The sequence below is a fragment of the Hippocampus zosterae genome, chromosome 21, assembly GCF_025434085.1.
Source record: "Hippocampus zosterae strain Florida chromosome 21, ASM2543408v3, whole genome shotgun sequence".
Lineage (NCBI taxonomy): Eukaryota > Metazoa > Chordata > Actinopteri > Syngnathiformes > Syngnathidae > Hippocampus > Hippocampus zosterae.
The window spans coordinates 3,217,942-3,225,509 of record NC_067471.1 but is presented as its reverse complement, the minus strand read 5'-3'; the positions used below and the strand labels follow the sequence as shown (position 1 = coordinate 3,225,509).

The 7,568-nt window shown below is 42.2% G+C and overlaps 1 long non-coding RNA gene across 1 annotated transcript; it reads right to left on the bottom strand.

The window, feature by feature from the left end:
• Positions 1 to 2,838: 2,838 nt before the first annotated feature.
• LOC127593912 (uncharacterized) lies at positions 2,839 to 5,467 on the bottom strand. Its single transcript, XR_007960545.1, has 2 exons — positions 5,319 to 5,467; positions 2,839 to 2,966 (listed from the first exon to the last, which is right to left on the bottom strand). It is a non-coding gene; the product is annotated as an uncharacterized LOC127593912 (long non-coding RNA).
• Positions 5,468 to 7,568: the final 2,101 nt, after the last annotated feature.

Here is a 7,568-nt window from a genome sequence, read left to right as displayed (position 1 = left end):
CCCACCTTCCCCCGTTACTCCCCCCCGCGCACTACCCTCAACCCTCACCACAGCTGATAGACTGTTAAAATACAGATGCTATTGGCGCTAAATCTGTCAAGATCATTCTTATGTTCACCATATGCCTTCCCTTTTAAATTTGGTTGTGCTTGCAGCTTCTCGAAAGTGCTGATAACACTTTTGAAGCACCCTGAGTAAGAATTGTGTGGGAAGCAATGCTGCAGTATAAAAACGCAATTAAAAAAAAAAAAGGACAAACTGAGTGTCTATATTTTTAAAACGTTTTCCTTTTGGATGGAATCCTTTGGTGTGTGTATGTGGGGAATTAGAAGCCACCCAAAATGTAACCCTTTTGAAGTCATTCATTACAGTCCAATTACTGTAATTGAGTTTTGACAATTCATACCCTCAATAATACCAGATTATCAGCATTCATCATGATATGCTCAAATAATGCTGGCCAGATGCTGCCGTTTTGTCCGGCCTGCATCGGAATTTAAATCCAAAGCGGACATCTGACAATTGAGTGGACTTCAATAAGCCCCCCCCTCAATGACCTTGACTTTTACATTGTGGTCATGTAAAATGACTGATATATTTTTCATAGTTCACTAGCAAAAAAGAAAACAAAATAAGAGTAGAAGAGTAATCTCTATATCTTTATTTTTGAAAAGAAGCAAAACGCAAGGATGCAGTATGAACGAACGACAGGAATTTTGGCTGCCTTTCAACAGGAAGCGCCGCCTTGACCCTCTGCTTCCTCCATTGCGCCTTGTTTATGTTCCAACGACTTCCTGCGCTTCCCTCTTACTCCTTCTTTCTTGGGAATAGCGCGGCGGCGGGCGCGGGGAACCAATCGTCACGCGTTTGTGTGATGAAACGGCAACGGAAGAAAAAGGGAAGTGCGGATGATTCGTGGGGATTGTAATGTGTACTGCCGGCCACCAGAGGGCGTTTAAGCCTGAGAAATGTGGGACGAGTTGTGAAGTTGAAACTGATTGACTGTTTCATTCGGACTCCCGGGAAATACATTTCTAGCAAATATGTGGAATTAATATTTAGTACAGTACATTATAGCACAAACAGGAAATAGTGATACAGAAATATGCAATATAGATGACACTTTTTAGGTTTTATGTAGCTTCCAAGTCCTTTATTGTTGCTTTGTCTTTTTTTTTGCCTCGATTGAAGTTAAAACATATTTTTGGTCAAATCTTTCATACGCCATATTGGAAATGGTTCAGTAGCTCACTACTTGCATTTTGTATTAATGAAAAAAATGCTGCAAAATCCCGACTGCATTAAAAACCAACAAGGAACTATACTAATAGCATGAAAATAAATGTTTTTTCCGTTATATTTAAATTTTTTCTGTGTTTTTATTTCCATTGAATACTCTGATATTCTCATACACTACGGAACAACGTAATTTGTTATATATGTTAAGTTATAATATGTTTTTACCGCCATTAACCAACTCAGGACAGATTTGTGCATGTAAACATATCATTTAGTCTTTTTATTCTCGATCATGAGCGCTTTTAAAAAATATATTTTTAGCTCTAAATGCTGGTTTCAGGGGTTTGCCTGAGTGTTTTGGCCAGACTCTCAAGCCTCAGGCAGCAGGGGTCCGGGGCACGGCGCCAAATTTTGTGAAGCTAGCTCGACCACGAGGAATACCTGCTGCTTTTGCGCGTTTGTACACGCGCCTCGGCTTTAATTCAATCATGTCGCAGATTGACAGCACTGGCCTCCTTTTGTACGTACATGCCAAATGAAAAGGGAAAAAATCATGGCCGAACTGTGAAACAGGCAGTGATGGGGTTTGTATTACATCAACATGGGAAATAAGAAAGAAAATGAAGAACATCATCCCCTGATTACGATACAGATAAGTAACAATACGTCTATTCTGAGTCGAAGCAATGCAATTTATGCTCGGTTATGGCTCAGAAGTCCTTTGCCCCCACCAACAGCAACAAACGAAACCTCGAGAGCGTTTCGCATGATTTTGATTTGACCTTTACAAAAACCGTATCTTGATGACTTCGCCGAAACACTCTGACATAACTTTCGGAGAAAATGTTTGTTGGCGGGTTACACAAGGATGAGAGGATGAAAGAATTCTGATAAATGTATTCTCCAAGGCTTGAATAATAACTGTCTTGGTGCTATAATGGCCGCTTGCATACGTCTGGCTTTTTACACAATGGTAACTTTTGGCAAATTGAAATCTGGGTTAACTTGGGTTGAACGGTTTTCATTCCAGACTCCACACGGTTTAAAAAAAAAAAAACTGATTACATTGTTGATCAATTTTGGGTCAGCGGCGCAGTGACGTAATATTTTTAGTTTCCGTAAGAGGCGTCAATGGATTATTGCACTGTGATAGAGTAAAAAAATAATCAATCATGCAGTTTGGACTTGATGAAAATGAAACATGAAAATATTTAATATTTGGTTTGGAAAATAGATGCAAATTTCAGTTTTGAGGTCATTCCCGAACTTGTACGTTGCACAAACTAAGTGTAAAAGCAAAGAAATTAATGAATATTTAACTTTTAAAATGTACGCAGGAAAAGAAACAAAACACCAGTTGATAGGGTGGAAAAAACAACAACCCCCCCACCCCCCCCAAAAAAAACCCAAACAAAGCTTCAGGATAAGAAAGCCTTAAGAAAAAACTGTGGATGCTTATTTTTTGTTTTGATGTCGTCGAATCAACGAGATGCAATTTAAAAATTGACCATCATCATTACAAAAAAAAAAAAACAATCGATGTGTATTATCCAAGTACGGCTGTGCTTATACTGTAAATGGCAAACAATGTGTGTCATACCTGACCGACGTGGTCACTCCTCAGACGCTCCCTTTTGTTGCGGCGCAGAGCTAACTTTAGGACCAAGACATAACGCCAGCGTCTCCCTTTTGTTTTCCGCCGCTTTAGCCGAACACGAACCGGCGAACTGTGAAAGTGAATTGGACAGGGATCAGCCATATTATATCGTTTTTGTCAGCCTCTGAAGCCCATCCAGTCGGCCCCCGCACATTCGCTGATTGCCCCTGAGCCCTTTTCCCCTCCTCTGCTCAGGCACACTGTGGCATTTACAAGGTACAGTGGGCAGCAAAATGCACATTAGAATAAGGAAGCGAGGTACAGTGAGGCACGGGATGAATCACTTAGTTTCGCTGGAGTGAAATTGCTCATGCTCTACATAAGTTACTCGATAAACACTTGCATATAGCGTTTCATTCAGCGCTCAATGAATTGAATGTATGGGGGCCAATGTTTATTTTGAAAACTGCACAATCATTTTAAGCTTCGATACTGTGACATAGTATCGTCATAGTACCTTGACGTACGGGTTGAATTTGTTTGCCGCAAAACACAAACCACCAAACCAACGTGAACTGACAGTGGCCAGATGTTGTGAAGTCCACTGCTTCCATATAAGCCACAGGTGTCAAACTCAAGGCCGGGGGCCAGATCTGGCCCGCCACATCATTTTATGTGGCCCGCCAAAGCAGATCATGTGTGTCAACTTCCATGATCCGTTCTATAATCTGTACCGAACTTTCAAATTGTCATGTGTATTAAATAACGTTGAGATTTTGCAAGAATTTTCTGACACCGTTTCACAAATAGTTGACTGATTTCAAAACTAGTAATGATGATTAAACATGAATTTGGCCCTACAAGGAAAGCCATAACTCCAAAGTGGCCCGCGACAAAAAGTAGTTTGACACCCCTGATCTAAGTGGTCGACTGGGTGCAGCTCAAATGAACTCAATGCTGGCTCGTAATGCTAAAAAATTGTACATTTTTTATTCATACATTTATTTTGGATGGGCAAGTTAATACAAAGGCTGCATATAAGACAGAATATTTTTGTATTTGGATATCCTGAAAATTCTATCAAATAATCAAATTTGTGAATAGAACAAAAAAAAACTGACATATTTCTTGCCTGGTTATGACTAAGAATAATAAGATTAAGAAAACTTTAATTTGTTCCGCAATGGAGACATTTGCAATCTACAGCAGCAATATTGAAGGAATGAAAGTAGAAAAAGAAAATTATGTATTGCATGCACAAAATAAATGTTTCGGGAAAAAAACAGCTACTACAACTGAAGATTAAAAAAAACAACTTTCACTTACTAGTAAACAGCCTCTTGGTTTACTTTTCTGCTTACCCACATTTTTCCAAATTTAAGATGGGCGTAGCAGCAAACCATATTTTCTTCTGAAGAAAGTATGATTTTGAGCTATGGGACAAAGTGACGTCACAACCACGGTTGTGATTTTGGTAGGTTAAAAAAAAATCACATTTTAGTAAGCCTGTTTTGTTGAAAACTGTTCAGGAGGAACTGCAACTGTCAGGCTGTCAGCATCAAAATGTCTTTTTCTGTTGTTTTTCTTCTTGCTGGTCAACTCGTTTAGCGGCTAGCTGCTAGTACTAGCCACTAACGCTGGGGAGCAAGAGCTAGAACGTCAGCGTTAATTGGTAATTTTTATTTTAGCGTCCTTAATAAGCTGGTGGAAACAGTTTGTGATGGCAATTTAAACCGGGCTCCAACTTCTCGTTGGGAACAACTTTAACGTAAAAGCGTGCCAAAGCACTGATGTCTTACTGTATTTGTCAAGATTTCATTTTGAATGTGACCTTCTCACCTCGTTGGCGGCGTATTAGGACACAGGCCAATCAACAAACATTCCCAGGTAAATAAAACATGCTGAACTGAACTAATTTTTACTTTCGATTTGTTCTTGAAAACAGAGATGAAGCTAAGATGATTTCAAGCTCTCGTCAGACCCATTTGAGATGAATGCCCCCCCTGCTTGTTCCAGTTCACGGCTGACAACGTTTTAAGCACCGGCACTTAACTCATTCATTCCCAAAGACGTCTTTTCAGACTTGGTCCAGAATTGGCTGGTACTGAATGAGTTTTAAAAAGGAATTATCCATCCATTTCCTAGATTGCTCAGCTTTTGGCTCGAGAGTGAGCTGGGAGCCGATATTAGCTCACTTTGGACCAGAAGAACTGGGCTGGTTGCAACCCAATAACAATAACAAACACTCAACTGGTCTGGTGTCAACTTACAATGTGTCGAAAACAAGTTGTGAAAGGTAAGGTTTTGGTTATCTTGTCTGTCTGATGCCTCAGCTCCGTTGCGCAACTTGCACCTTTGTTATTTTGTGCACGCACACGTGTGTGAAGGGAGCGAGTGCAATGGAAAGTGGTGAGGAGAGGGAGAAGACAGAGAGGCAGAGAGAGGATGGAGTGACACCGATCAATGCGAGTGCTCCAAGCACCTTCACCGGGAGCAGTGGCAGCCGATCACCTTCCCTGCCGTTGCCTCGCGGACACGCCTTGCAAGGGGGAAGAGCATCTCCGCTTCCGACGCAGCCTCCAGTAAGTCAATACCTCCCCCACCTTGCATACCGCGCAGAAGAGTCTCTCGAAGGTGGATGTGTGGTACACGTGAAGACCAACGCTCTGTTCACCATTCATATTTTCGGAACCTGCAGGGCGAGGCGAGTGGTGGTGGTGGTGGGGGGGGGGGGGGGGTTGGGATTGGATGGAAGTGAGGGGAGCTTTTTTTTCCCACCAATCACAACTCCCACTGTAGAAATTGGGCACAGTCGGAAGAGAGCAATGGAAAGCAAGTTCACACCGGATTTGAACTGTTCAGCCCCCCCTCCATTCAGACTTAATTTACTGCAAACCTTGAATGAGAACCAGATTTAACTCAATGTAACCATACCTCAATTTCAATTGGAATGATGATCATTTTAAAACATTTTTTAATTGTTTTGTTGATTTTAGGTCCCCACAAAGCGCTTATGTCTTAATATCTGTTTTTGCTGTTGAGTCATTTTGATCATTTCAATACTGTTGATTCTTAACGCTCATTCAGTGCCAACCAATTTCAGACCCTTCTTTACCCTACCGAGTGATTTATTTATTTATTTTTTAATAAAAAATCACTTACCTGGGACTGAAAGAGACAGAAGAACACATAAAAGCATAAAAGCCACACATGGCGTGTTCTGTGCTAGTGTGTCTGTGTGTGTGTGTGTGTGTGTGTGTGCGTGCGTGCGAGTGTTTGTGTGTCTTGTGAGGGTGTCCTGAGGCCATACAAGCGAGCAAGAAACATTTTTAGACGCAGGTATGAGTCAGATGGTGAGAGACATCTGTCAGACCCTCAAAAATATTCTCCCAATGCACCTGATGAGGTCCCTTCTTTCTTAGGGCTCAGCTGACAAAAAAAAAACTGCCCGTACTTTAATGGGTTGTTGTAAACAAAGTCCCAGACTAGCGCGGCGGCTTGCTGGAGCACTTCCCTCTCTTCTTCTGCCGCCATCTGTTAGACGAAGAAAGTAGGTGGAGTAGCGTGGTCAGCAGCATCTTGGATCGTTACATACACATGGACAAAATTGCAGGTCATTGAAATCGTCTGTCGAGTAATTTCGCAAAAGATTCTGGGGAAAATCTACCTCGTCATTGGTTCTGTCCAACGGCTGCTTTAAGAAAACCTTTATTAGTCTCGCAATGGAGAAATTCCAGATTCACAGCAGCAAAGTTATGAAAGGAAGAAGTAGAACAACAAAAAAATAGGAGCTGCTGGAAAGGCAGCCACTCTCGCGGCGCCATTTTGAAGTCAAAATAACAAAAAATAACACAAGACAACACATAGGACAGAGACAGTCGTGCAATCTTCACCACTTTTCTGCATACACTTTGTTGTCTGAAGCAGTTATAGATGAAAGAGGAGAGGATCAAAGTGTCCTTTCACCAGTGGATCAGAGACATCATGCTGAAAAATGTGCACACGTCTGCTACAAGCAAAGTTTTGAAAGCAAACACGAAGCTGTAGCATCCATTGACGAAAAGAGATTAGTTCGCTTCTCCTGTCCCATATAATCCGCTTCAAACTCCAAGCTGCGACTCCCAGCTCCAAATCCGCATCGGCACTCCGCGCCAACGCTCCTTTCTTCTCATCGTCGGCTCCTCAAGACCTCCATCCATCCAGCCGCAGACCGTTCAACAGCACCGATCTCTCCGCTGAACAAAGCGGGGCTGTGAAAAATGCTGCCCATTACAGGCGCAAGACACAAGCGCCCCTGTCCAGCAACGACAGTCAAATGGCGCCGACATTCCTCCAGTCAAAAACAGTGCTGGTATACCCATGCTGCCGAGAAGGCACAACCACCAAGCACAGAGTCTCCTCCTTGATGAATGTCGTGGCCAAAAAAATGCTGAAAAAGGTCCACATCAAGTCCACACGACGTAACAACAAACACAAAGTGACAAAAGAAACACAAGAACAACAAAAAAAAAGCAAGGCTCATGAGAGCACTTGCTGACGGCTGCCTACTCGGGCGCCATCTTGACTTCAAAGATTTAGCTCCACAGTGTGTGTTCAAGCTGCACAGGATGCAGTGTTCGAAAGATTGGTGTCAGTCATGTTTTGGGGCTGCTTTTCTCCATCCGGCATGAATCTACAGGGCACAATGAGATCTGAAGACTATCATGGCTTTCCCGAATCTAATATCCTGTCC